Raw genomic sequence first — 13,583 nt, 5'->3', positions numbered from 1 at the left:
AAATAATTGAGATATTTGATAAGCTCTATGCGGCTGTCACTAAGGTTGTTGCTGTTGCAGCCACCACAGTTGTCGTTACTGCAAGATCCCGTAGGGGTGATTCGATGCAGTACCGGGTGTTCAGTAATACAAATCCTGCAAAGTTTGATGGAGTCCATGATCTAATTGCTACTATGAGGTGGAACACCGATGTTGAAGGATGATTTTATTCCTGCTCCTGTCCAGATGATCTGAGGGTTCACTTTTCGCTGAACCTACTTCGCTTGGGACCGCAGGACTGGTGGAAGTTCGTGACTGCTGATTTATCACATGTGGAGAAGGATGTAGTGACCTGCGAATAGTTTGTTGAGATGTTTCGATAGGTATATGTTCCTTTGGTGGAGAGGGAACAATTGGCTTAGGAGTACATGTCGCTCCAACAAACGACAGAGATGGTGACTGAGATCACCAGGGTGTTCCATGAGAGAGGCTTGTTTTTTCCAGAGTATGCATCAACTGAAAAGGCACGATGACCGGATACTTGAGTATGCTCAAGAAAGACATTAGAGAGTTCGTGACGAACTACCAATACATGATATTGGCTGAGATGTAGTCCAATGCCACGAAGAGGGAAATTGAGTTGGTGTTGCAGGAGAGGGAGACAAGGCCAGATACTAAGAGGAGGGATTAAAGACCAGACTAGTCGCAACCCACGACTAAGCAAGAAAAGACCGCTGATTCGAGAGCAAGGAGTCAGATGAGCCGCACTTACAGTAAGTGCGGAAAAGGTTATGAGGATAACTTTTAATTAGGATGAATATCATACTTATGTTGCAAGGACGGACACTTTGTGAAGGAGCGCCTGAAAGGTTTGAGAGTTTGTTTCAGCTACAACCAGGCAGGCCAAGTGAAGGCAGAATTTCTGCTTCTTGTAGCGAAGTCGGTTCTAGCTCCTACTCCTGTGACACTGTGCACCATTGATGGGCATCGGGGGAAGGTTGAGGCCCTGAAGGCTAGGGGTCGAGCTTTCAAGTTGACTGTAAAGGAGGCCAAAACAATACTTGTTGTCGTCGCGGGCACTTTTCTTGTGAATTCTATACCTGGCTTGATGTTATTTTCCTCGGGTGCGAGTCGGTCTTTTATATCTACAATCAGTATTTCTCATGAGGCCTTGGATCGACCTTTGAAGGTCGCTATAGTTGATGATCATATGGTTTCAGCTTCCAAGGTTTACCGGGGCTATGTATTAGATATTTGTGGTGTTAGATTTTCTATTGATCTTATCCCTATTATGATGGAAGATGTCTGGGTGATAGCGGGTATGGATTGGCTGAGTCAGTTTAAGGCACTGATTGACAGGGCCGGCCCAAGCCCAGGGCATCAAATTTCAAGGGGCATCAATTTTTGTTGGTCTTTTATGGGTTTATGGTACTTGGGCTGCTACAAATCTTGATCCATTAATACTGTCAAGTCCGGTCCAAATGAAAAAGGGCAGCATCAAACGCTTGGATACCTACCTAATACACAATAGCGGCAATTTGAAATACATTTGGAACGCACGACTCTTCAATCTCCTAAGCAACATAGCATGCCAAGTAATTACAATTACAGTTGGAGAAGACAAAGCGTTCTTCTCAGTGGCGTTCTGGAGATGACGATTCCAACAAATATTAACATACGTGTTGATCTCAACAGATAATACACACGGTTCTCTTTCTTCTCTCGTTCTCAGCCTAAAAAAGATTTAAATCCTCATAGTTTCATAGTTAATATGCCCTGTTAGTCTCTTGTTCTCGTGAATATCTGGTACCATTTTCATATAGGCCATTAATCTCCAACTCCTCATCAATTCTCGCTTCAGTGGACTGCCTATCTGTATAGTTTTAAAGAGCTGTCAATTCTTCTCAAGTTTCAAAGGTTTGCTCAAGATTTCTTTTACATTCCCCTGTAAATTCTTAGTTATGACTTTTGAATTATATTTTTGAGTTTTCTAGTTATTTTATCGAAATCTGTATTTATAAAATTGTTTTATGCTTATCAACAAGTCAAATTGTCTAAGTATTTTGTACTTAGCCATGCTTTCTCAATTGTCCAAACTGGTATAAACTTATAAATTATAACTTTGAATTGCATTTTTCTTCAAAACATCATATAAATAGCGAGTCTAATGAAACTTAATTTTCTACTTATCTTGCAGATTAGTTTTTGGTCATTTATTGTTGTTACTACATCAAAAGGTACAAATCTTGTAAATTCGTTAACATCAAGTTATGTAATTGTGTCTTGGTTTTGCATTTTATTCTTTTTAAGTTGTTTTTTGTAATGTTTATCAATTAAACAGTATTTATTAAAATGTATGTTTTTTATTTCAAAATATTTCATATGTTGTTTTCTGAATAAACTGATGTTTATAAAAATCTAGTAGGTTATTTTAGTTTTTGAATATTTTGATGTAACAGATTTTTGGAAAATCTGGAAAATACGATTATTGAAAATCTAATGTATTATTTTTTTATTTTAGTTTCTGAAAATTTGATGTATTTGAAAATCTGATAAGTTATTTTAATTTCTAAAAATCTGATAAGTTATTTTAATTTCTGAAAATCTGATATGTTATTTTGGTTTATGAAAATCTGAAATGTTGGTTCTTGTACTGATTGATGTTTTTGTTTCTTTTGTGGTTACAGATAGCTAACTCAAGAAAGATTAAACGAGATACTAATTTTGAGTATGAAAGTCAATTTCAACAGATTCTTTGTTATCATAAATTAAAAGACATTTTTGATTAAAAAATACACGGGGACATAGTTTTAGATGAATTTATGTATGTTATTGTTTGTATAAACTTGAGTTAGTTTGGCTATAAAATGTATTTCACTTTTTCTATATACATTTTCTATATAAAAGGGCATTAATTTAGTATCTCGCCCTGGGCATTTCAAATCAATGGACCGGCCCTGCTGATTGACTGCGAGAATCAGTTAGTGACGATTCGCGACTGTAACACCCCGTTTATTAAATAAATAAATTAATAAACGGAAGGAAGCCCTAAAACCAATAATATTATAGCAAGGTGTTGGTCTCGAGGGTTAATTGTTACAATTTTAGATGTTGGGGGTTAAAAAGTGCAAGTTCTGGACTTAATTTGAAAAGGATTTCAGAAGCCAATGTCTGTTTGGTAATAAATGGATTTAAATTGAAAAGATTTGAAGGTTTAGGGGGCTTATTGGTAATATAGGGATCTATTATCAAAAGGAATTTATGGGATCAGGGTTTAAAAGGTAAATTTTGGATTGATGCTGAAAATAATATGGGGAGGAGGGACCAAAAGTGTATTTTTGGCAATATAGTTTGGTTTGGAGTTACAGGATTTATCCGATCCCTTCATCCTCTCGTCAAAGAGGGTGCAGCCAAAGAACCCTAATCCCTAATTCAAAGATCAGCCGCCACCGAGGAATGGAAGCCATCCAGCCGCAGTTACGTGTCGAGCCTGCTATCGCCGTTCCTTCGACATCGAAGAGCCACAACGTCGATAACAGAGATGCCAACGATTGAAGGTCCGACGAGCCCGTTGATGGATGTCTGGACAAAGTGGATAAAGAAAGAACCACGACGCCGCTGTCGTCGTTTCCAAGTCGAAGAATCGTGCGCATCCCTCGCCTCCATCCTTGCTGCCAATCAGCTGCCGTCGCCGCCACCCCGAGCGGTTGAAGAGTACCACAGCTGCTCCGACCGCCGATGCCACCTGGAGGGCAGCCATGGCGGGTGTGTTTTCTGTTTTTTTTCTTTGTGTTAGCACCGTGTATTGCTGCTGCTAGTTTATGGATTGTGTGTGTGTTTTATTTGGTCGAAAATCCACCGCTACCACCTCATGGTGGTGGCTGCCACCACATTCTGCCGCCCAATTCCGCCACCAGTCACCATAAGAGGTGGTTGTGTGCATGTACATTATGTATGAAATGAGATATGCTATTTTTTGTGTCAAGATTTCGAGCCACCACCATTGATAATGGTGGCCGCCGCCGGTCACCACTGCCCGAGGTGGCAATGGGTGGTGCCCAGCCTAGTAGGGCCCTAATGGACCTAAAAGCCTAATGTTGGACTTGGTTGGTTCGTTATTGGACTAAAAACCCTAGTTAGGGTTTAGAAAACCCTAATTGTGAATTTGTTGGATTAGGCTTATTGGGACCTACTTTTGGGCCATTGGGGTTGGATTGTGTATTAAGCCCAAATTACTCCATATCTTTTACTTAGTGGAATAATAGAGTTAATGGGTTAAGTCCTTAATGGGTTAAGTGAGAACACTTAACCCTAATCGTCATTTCATGTGAAAACACTAATTTGTTGGGCCTTTCTATTGGGCCTTAATGATTGGGTTATTAATGGGCCATCCAAGATAAAGCAAATGGACTAGAATAATTAATGGGCTTTGAGGTAAGGCCCATATGAGGGGTTGGGCCCAATTTGGAAAATTAGGCCATAGATGGGCCATAGTTTGGGCCTTTATGATTATGTGATATTGGGCCATTAGAATGTCGAATGTTTGGACTGGACTAAATGGTTGGGCCTTATGGTAAGACCTTGTAAAGGTTTGGGCCCAATTTGGAAAATTGGGCCATATGTTGGGCTTTGATTCCTAGTTTGACTTTTGGGCCTTTGGATTGGGCCTTGGGCTTGAATCAAGCCAAGATGGGGTAAAGTAGCGTTTTACTCCAAGGACTTATGGCTATGTGTTGGGACCCAATTATTAATTGGGTGTTATTTTGATGTTGATAGTTCAGGAATCTGTCGTCTAGCAGATGTAGAGTTATTCGCGGGACTTCAGCAGTACGAGGTGAGTCTGCTCACTGGTTGTATGCGTCTAAGGCACCAATGTCGGCCCATTTAGTTTATGTATGATAGGAAGACCCGGGGGTTAGCCCTAGGCATTATGCATGAAAGACCAGGAGATGACTCCTGGCACACAGTATGTTATTATGTATGGTAGGAAGACTCGGGGGTTAGCCCTAGGTAATATGTATGAAAGAACAGGAGGTGGCTCTTGGCACACTTTATACTATTATGTATGAAATACCAGGAGGTGGCTCCTGGCACACTATATGCTGATTAGCTAAGTAGAGTAGTATGTATGCTACTTGTCTTTGTGATGCTTGCATGGAAGACCAGGAGGCGGCTCTTTGAAACATCCCAAAAATACGACCCGAAAATTTCATTTTTAATATAACAAAAATCATAAAACTGAGTATCACATAATAAAACCATACGTTGCGTATCTCAAAACCATACTAAAATACTGTGAGAAAAAATGTGTCACAACTGTATCAAAACATATCTAAGAAACTGAATCAACTCCCAGGACAAAAACTGAAGCTCTGGTGTGTGCGATGCCATCATCCCGAGCTCTTCCCTTTACTTGCGGAAGTACCTGAAACCAAAACTGAAACTGTAAGCACGAAGCTTAGTGAGCTCCCCCAAACTACCACATACCACACAATAACAAATAAAGCACATACTGGGCCTTGCCCACTGCATCAGACCGAAGTCCGGAACTAGCTGCATCGGACCGAAGTCCGGAACTGACTGCATCGGACTCTAACACTCCTAAATGAACAGATCTAGGGATATCTCGACCCAACAAGGCATCCATACAACTATAAAGCTTGGAAAATACATTAAACTAGCCTTAGAGGTGTTCTAATGGAGGTTTTAAGCACAAAACATGATAATTCCGAGACATACCTCAATGAACTCTGACTTTGGCCTTGGATCTTTGCTCTACTCTTCCTCTTTTTGGTCCTTTCTTCTTTTTCTTCTTCAATCCTTCAAGAATCCACACAAAAACACTTAGATCATACAAGGAATGGTTTAGGGTTTCTCACAAGCTCTCTGAGGGTGAAGGAGGCGAGTTTGGGCACATAACATTGCTTAAATAGTGAGCAAACCCGGGGATTTAGGGTTTCTTCCTGGCAGGCAGACTCGCCGAGTCCCGAATATGGACTCGCCGAGTCCCGAATATGGACTCGCCGAGTCGCCGACGTACACGTGCTCGAAATCCCATCCCTACTCGACGAGTCGGGCTATAGACTCGCCGAGTCCCTCTTGAAAACTTTTAAATAAATACCATGGAAGCAACATACGATAGACGGGTCGTTACAATTCTCCCCCACTTGACTCAGACTTCGTCCTCGAAGTCTGCTACGGCTGAATCTGCAAATAACTCCGGGTAGTGCTCTCTCATCTCCTCCTCAGCCTCCCACGTCCACTCAGACCCCTTCTGGTGCTGCCACTGCACCTTCACTAACTGAATTACCTTGTTCCTCAAGGTCTTTGTCTTCCGGTCCAGAATCGCGACCGACCTCTCAATATAATTCAGGCTGCTATCAACCTAAATATCTTCTAAGGGAACAACTGCTGACTCATCCACCAAACACTTCCTCAACTGAGACACATGGAAAGTGTTGTGGATCTGGCTAAGCTCTGCTGGAAGATCCAACCGATAAGCAACCCGACCCACTCGGGCCAAAACCCTGAAAGGACCAATGAACCTGGGGCCCAACTTGCCCCTCTTCCGAAACCTGATGACACCCTTCCAAGGTGAGACCTTCAGAAGGACCATATCGCCCACCCGGAACTCCAAGTCCGAACGCCTCCTGTCGGCGTAGCTCTTCTGCCGACTCTGCGCAGTCTGTAGTCTACTATGAACCTGCTGAATCAACTCGGTCGTCTTGAGTACCACCTCTGTGCTCCCAATGACTCGCTGACCGACCTCGCCCCAACAAATCGGGGTCCTGCACTTCCTCCCATAAAGCATCTCAAAGGGAGGTCGATCAATGTTCGCATGATAACTGTTGTTATACGAAAATTCTGCTAACGGAAGATACGTATCCCAACTGCCACCGAAGTCTAGGACACATGCCCGGAGCATGTCCTCGAGAGTCTGAATCGTCCTCTCGCTCTGCCGGTCCGTCTGAGGGTGGAAGCGGTGCTGAAATGGAGACGAGTACCCATCTCTTCGTGAAACCGCTTCCAGAATCTGGATGTAAAACGGACGTCTCGGTCTGACACCACCGATACCAGCACTCCATGACGTGCCACTACCTCCCGCACATAGATACCGGCTAACTTTTCCGCCGATATGCTCTCCTGGATCGGTATGAAATGAGCACTCTTCGTCAACCGATTCACTATTACCCAAATCGAATCTACCCCACGTGCGGTCCTGGGAAGCTTGGTGATAAAATCCATGGTGATGTCCTCCCATTTCCACACGGGAATGTCTAACGGCTGCATCTTGCTGTGAGGCCTCTGGTGTTCTGCCTTGACCTTCCTGCAGGTCAGGCACCTCTCTACATACCAGGCGACATCCCGCTTCATGCAGGGCCACCAATAATCGGGTCGAAGATCTCTATACATCTTTGTCGCCCCTGGGTGGATAGAAAATCGAGACTTATGAGCCTCGTCCATCAACACCTGCCGTACTCCGCCCTAGTACGGTACCCACACTCTCCCATGAAGGGTCAACAACCCCCGACTATCATAATCAAATGAAGCTACTCGGCCCACTATCCTCTCACACTTCTGTCTCTCCTCCTTGAGGCCCTCAACCTGAGCCTCCCTGATCCGTTCCAACAACGGAGTAATCACTGTCATCCTCAGACATAAGTCTCTGATAGGGGCTGCTGTCACCTTGCGGCTTAGGGCATCGGCCACTACGTTGGCCTTTCCTGGATGGTAATGGATTCCACAATCATAATCCTTCAGCACATCCAACCACCTCCTCTGTCTCATGTTTAGATTCGGCTGATCCATAAGGTACCTCAAACTCTTATGACCCGTGTAGATGGTACAACGGACCCCATAAAGGTAATGTCTCCAAATCTTGAGGGAAAACACAACCGCCCCCAGCTCTCTAAATCATGGGTAGGATAGTTAGCCTCGTGAGGCTTCAACTGTTTCGAGGCGTAAGCTATCACATGGCCTCGTTGCATCAATACTGCTCCCATACCTGTGATCGAGGCATCAAAGTAGACTACAAAATCCTCTACTCCCTCTGGCAGGGTAAGGATCTGAGCTTCGCACAACCTCCGCCTGAGGGTCTCAAATGCTGCCTGCTGCTCAGGCCCCCAACAAAACACCACCGACTTCTTGGTCAGTCGGGTGAGCAACACTGCTATCTTGGAGAAATCCTGAATGAATCTCCGGTAATACCCTGCCAACCCTAGGAAGCTCCGAATCTCGGATGGAGACTTCGGGACCTCCCACCGCATCACGGCCTCTATCTTGGCCAGATCTACTAAAATACCCTTTTGGTTGATGAGGTGACCAAGGAACTGCACCTCGCGCAGCCAGAACTCACACTTGGAGAACTTTGCGAAAAGTCTCTCCCTCCTCAAAACTTCTAGCACCTCCCTCAGGTGCTCCTCGTGCTGCTCCTGCGTCTTGGAATACACCAAGATATCATCTATGGATACTATCACAGACCGGTCCAGCATCGGCCTGCACACACGATTCATGAGGTCCATGAACGCAGCTGGAGCGTTGGTGAGCCCAAATGGCATCACCACAAACTCATAATGACCATACCTGGTCCTAAAAGCAGTCTTCTGCACATCCTCATCTCTGACTCGCATCTGATGATACCCGGAACGTAAATCGATCTTCGAAAACCAAGACGCTCCCTGAAGCTGGTCAAACAAATCATCTATCCTCAGGAGTGGGTAATGGTTCTTAACCGTTACCTTATTCAACTCCAGGTAATCTATACACATACGGTGCGACCCGTCCTTTTTCTTCACAAACAAAATCGGAGCTCCCCAAGGCGAACTACTCGGTCTGATGAAACCTTTGTCTAGCAGCTCCTGCAACTGCGTAGACAACTCCTGCATCTCAGGGGGAGCTAACCGATACGGTGCCTTAGCTATCGGCGCCGCACCCGGAATCAGATCAATCCCGAACTCTACCTGTCTCTCTGGAGGTATTCTAGGCAAATCCTCTGGGAATACATCAGGGTAGTCTCGCACTACCGGAACATCATCTACTGCCACCTTACCCTTCTCCCGGGCATCCAAAACATAAGCTATATATCCGACGCAACCTTGCTGAAAATAGCGCCTCGCTCTTGCGGCTGAACAAAAAGCTGGTCCGCGCAGTGGCCTCTCGCCCTGAATCACTAACTCTCCCCCACTGGGAGGGCGAACCCTTACTAGCTGCAGCTCGCAATCAATCACCGCCCCATTGGGACTCAACCAATCCATGCCTACTATAACCTTATTCCCTCGCAGGGGAATAGGGACCAAGTCCACTGGAAACTGCTCGTCGAACAACTGAAGAGAACATCCTCTATGCACTCTGGTGACCCTCACGCTCCTGTCGTCTGCTATCTCGACCTCTAGTGGACAATCCAGCTCCCATGGAGCTCTACTAAATCTCTTGCTAAGCGCTAGCGATACAAATGATCGGGTAGCCCCCGAATCAAATAATACTGTAGCAGAAATTCCGTTCACAGAGAACGAACCTATACAAAACATATAACCATAAGCAATAATCAATAATAATATAGAGATGAAGGGAAGATACATACCCGTCACCACATCAGGAGTCGCTCGTGCCTCCTCTGCTGTCATCTGAAAAGCTCTACTCTTCGCCACTGGCGCCTCGGCTCGGCCCTGCCGGCCATCTGTAATCCTCAAAGTAGCAGGGGCAGGTGCAGCCACCTTCCCTGCTGCAGCTAAACTCGGACACTGGGACTTTTTATGTCCCCTCTGATTGCACTGAAAGCAAATTAGATTTGATGCTGCAATGACGGTAGCAGGGGCTGTACAATCCCTGCTCAAATGCCCAGTCCGACCGCACTTGTAGCAGCCAAAACTCCCTGCCTTGCACACCCCATCGTGCAATCTCCCACACTTGCCACATCGACCGTGGCTTTGCTGACTCCTGGATCTGTGATCTGAAACCTTGGGCTTTTTGCCCGAACTACCTGTACCCGAAACCGCCTCCGATTTCCTCTTCTTCTCCATCTCAAGGTCAATCTCCCTCTCCCGAGCCCTAGCAATCATGTCATCCAGTGTTTTACAGCTGGACCGGCTCACAAACTGGCGGATATCGCTCCGCAACATCTCATGATAACGGGCCTTCTTCATTTCCTCATCGGCTGCATACTGAGGAACGAGAAGAGCCCTCTCCCTGAACTTGGCGGTGATCTCCGCCACGGTCTCTGTAGTCTGGGTGAGGTCTTGAAACTCTCTGGCTAACTGCTGCACCTCAATAACCGGTGCAAACTCCGCCCTGAACCTGGTAGAGAAATCAGCCCAGGTCATGGCATCTAGCGTTGCATCATCTCTAATGGTATGCCCGACCTCTTCCCACCAATCCCATGCCCTGTCCTTCAGAAGACAGGACGCCAATCTAACCTTGTCCCCCTCGGGACACCTGCTCGTGCGAAAAGCGTTGGCCACATCCGCCAACCATCTAGTACTTGCTATGGGGTCCCGCGCCCCGTGGTAATCTGGAGCTCCACATGCCCTGAACTCCCTGAACGTAAGTGTGCGCGACCCCATCATGGCCGCCACCTCGGCACGGAAGGTGCCCAACCTCTCATCCATCAGCTCTTGGATACCCTCCTTGATCGAACCGAAGATCACAGGAGTCTGCTCCAGTATGATACGAGTAATCTCTGAAGAGAGAAACTCTCTGGTCTGCTCATCCATACGCTCGGCCCCCGAGCCTGATCCTGATCCCTCCCCGGCACCTGCATTGCCGTCTGCTAGCCTCGAACGCAAAACCACCACTCTGAAACACATCATGGCAACATCAAAAAACTGAAATATCTCAAGGGATCATTGATACTACTACTAGCCTCCTGGTCTTGTCTCAGCCTTCATTGATTCGAGTACGGATCCTCTGCTTTCAGTAGTACGGGCCCACACTACCTTCCACATCTATTCGTACTTTCCTCAAGAACTACCTTGACTCCACCAAGTCACTTCTACTACTACCGATCTCTGCTACTCTCATCCTAGGCTTGCCCTAGGGAAATCCCTGACTCCACTCAAAACAGTCCTTAGCTGCCGAAGGCCTCCTTGTAATGCTAATAGGGCCAAATCCAACACTCTGAGATTATTCAACCCTGATCACAAGAGCTGCGCAATAGGGCCAAATCCAACACTCTGAGATTATTCAACCCTGATCACATGTGACGTGACGTATTCACCTAACGACTAACTCCCATCACCAAGAGTCCTACAAAGCACAAAGCAAGCAGCATTCGGACATAGGAAACTACTCAAGCAAATCTATTCTCATAACGAGAAACTGCACTAGCATACAATGCTAAGCTCATACTATCATGCATAACCTAAACAGGCTATCCTAGTACTGTCTACTCAATACTAGCATGAAATTCTTATCAAGTTGAAACACATAAAGCAGGCACATAAGGCATCGTCCTAGATCCTTAGTCCTATACTAGCATGTTGTTCTACTGAAACTGAAACTGGAACTGGAACTAAAACTGAAACTGAAACTTGTATGGGTAATTTGGGAGTACTTACTTGAGCTCGGCTGATCGCATGCACCACACCCTTATCTCGTTTAAAAATTCTTTTCTTTCTAAGTGCTTTTCAAAATTTCTTTCGAAAACATTTTCCTTTTGAAAATCTTTTTATCTTTCCCTTAGTTTGAGTTCAGATACACCCAGAAGTGTATCCAAATCCCTCAAACCAAGGCTCTGATACCAACTTGAAACATCCCAAAAATACGACCCGAAAATTTCATTTTTAATATAACAAAAATCATAAAACTGAGTATCACATAATAAAACCATATGTTGCGTATCTCAAAACCATACTAAAATACTGTGAGAAAAACTGTGTCACAACTGTATCAAAACATATCTAAGAAACTGAATCAACTCCCAGGACAAAAACTGAAGCTGTGGTGTGTGTGATGCCATCATCCTGAGCTCTTCCCTTTACTTGCGGAAGTACCTAAAACCAAAACTGAAACCGTAAGCACGAAGCTTAGTGAGCTCCCCCAAACTACCACATACCACACAATAACAAATAAAGCACATACTGGGCCTTGCACACTGCATCAGACCGAAGTCCGGAACTAGCTGCATAGGACCGAAGTCCGGAACTGACTGCATCGGACCGAAGTCCGGAACTGACTGGGACCTTGTCCCCTGCATCGGACCGGAGTCCAAAACTAGCTGCATCGGACCGAAATCCGGAACTGTCTGAACATAGCATAACATAAACACGTATTTGCTAACATAACACATATACTGCATCGGACTGAAGTCCAGAACACATAACACAAAACATGCTTGAATCACAAAGACATCAAGCACTCTAACTACTGCATCGGACTGAAGTCCGGAACTACTGCTAACTAAACGGGCCGACATTGTGGCCGTAGACTCGTTCCTACTGGAAGGAAACTCACCTCATGAACTGGCTGTTGAGTGTATGGCTCTGGAAGCTATCTGCTGCTGCTCCGGTATCTCCCCGGCTACAATTCCATACACACACTCAATCAAATACTAATAACTGAATTGGGGAAAAATGACTCTTTTACCCCTGGTCAAAGTCAACTCTCCCGGTCAAAGTCAACCTACAGTTGACCCGACTCGCCGAGTTGGGCCGCCAACTCGCCGAGTCTCTATTCTCACTTCTCAACCCTACTCGCGGCTACTCGTCGAGTATGGCATCAGCTCGACGAGTTCCCTTTTGATTCTAGAACTCAGGCTATCTGCATCCGACTCGCCGAGTCGTATGAACAACTCGACGAGTTGTTCTTGAGCTAAGAAGATTGCCTTGGACTCGCCGAGTTGTATGAACAACTCGTTGAGTCCCTCCATTACTGATTCTGACCTCCAACTCACTGAGTCCACTCTACTACTCACTGGTCCCCACTCGACATCACTCAAAAGGGGAAAAATCGGGGACTCGCGACTCGACTCGCCGAGTCGTTCTTCTGACTCGCCGAGTCGCATGCATGCAGCTACTCTAAACCCGATTCTGCTTGAATCCAACGCATAAAACTTATAGATCTGGGCTCCCTAAGCTCGATTAACACGTAAAGGTTCTATCTTTACGTGCCCATATGCACCCATGAAGATTAAGAGGCTCAAAAAGCATAATAAAGGCTAGATTTAGGGTTCTCAAGCAAAGAAACTTCGAAAAGGCACTAGATCAGGGCTCTAACACTCGTAAATGAACAGATCTAGGGATATCTCGACCCAACAAGGCGTCCATACAACTATAAAGCTTGGAAAATACATTAAACTAGCCTTAGAGGTGTTCTAATGGAGGTTTTAAGCACAAAACAGGATAATTCTGAGACATACCTCAATGAACTCTGTCTTTGGCCTTGGATCTTTTCTCTACTCTTCCTCTTTTTGGTCCTTTCTTCTTTTTCTTCTTCAATCCTTCAAGAATCCACACAAAAACACTTAGATCATACAAGGAATGGTTTAGGGTTTCTCACAAGCTCTCTGAGGGTGAAGGAGGCGAGTTTGGGGCACATAACATTGCTTAAATAGTGAGCAAATCCAGGGATTTAGGGTTTCTTCCTGGCAGGTGGACTCGCCGAGTCCCGAA

At 45.3% G+C, this 13,583-nt stretch overlaps 1 long non-coding RNA gene across 2 annotated transcripts; it reads left to right on the top strand.

Annotated features, from left to right (window-relative positions):
• The first annotated feature begins 1,365 nt into the window (after positions 1–1,365).
• LOC145062441 (uncharacterized) lies at positions 1,366–2,865 on the top strand. 2 transcript variants are annotated; one of them, XR_013687563.1, is made up of 2 exons: positions 1,366–1,896; positions 2,667–2,865. It is a non-coding gene; the product is annotated as an uncharacterized LOC145062441 (long non-coding RNA). The 2 variants fall into 2 exon arrangements; XR_013687564.1 differs by having other exon boundaries at positions 1,366–2,216.
• Positions 2,866–13,583: the final 10,718 nt, after the last annotated feature.

The sequence above is a fragment of the Lactuca serriola genome, chromosome 7, assembly GCF_051521515.1.
Source record: "Lactuca serriola cultivar US96UC23 chromosome 7, Lser_US96UC23_V15, whole genome shotgun sequence".
In the NCBI taxonomy this organism is placed as follows: Eukaryota; Viridiplantae; Streptophyta; class Magnoliopsida; order Asterales; family Asteraceae; genus Lactuca; species Lactuca serriola.
Note: the sequence above shows the minus strand (reverse complement) of the source record. Positions and strands in the feature narration are given on the sequence as shown.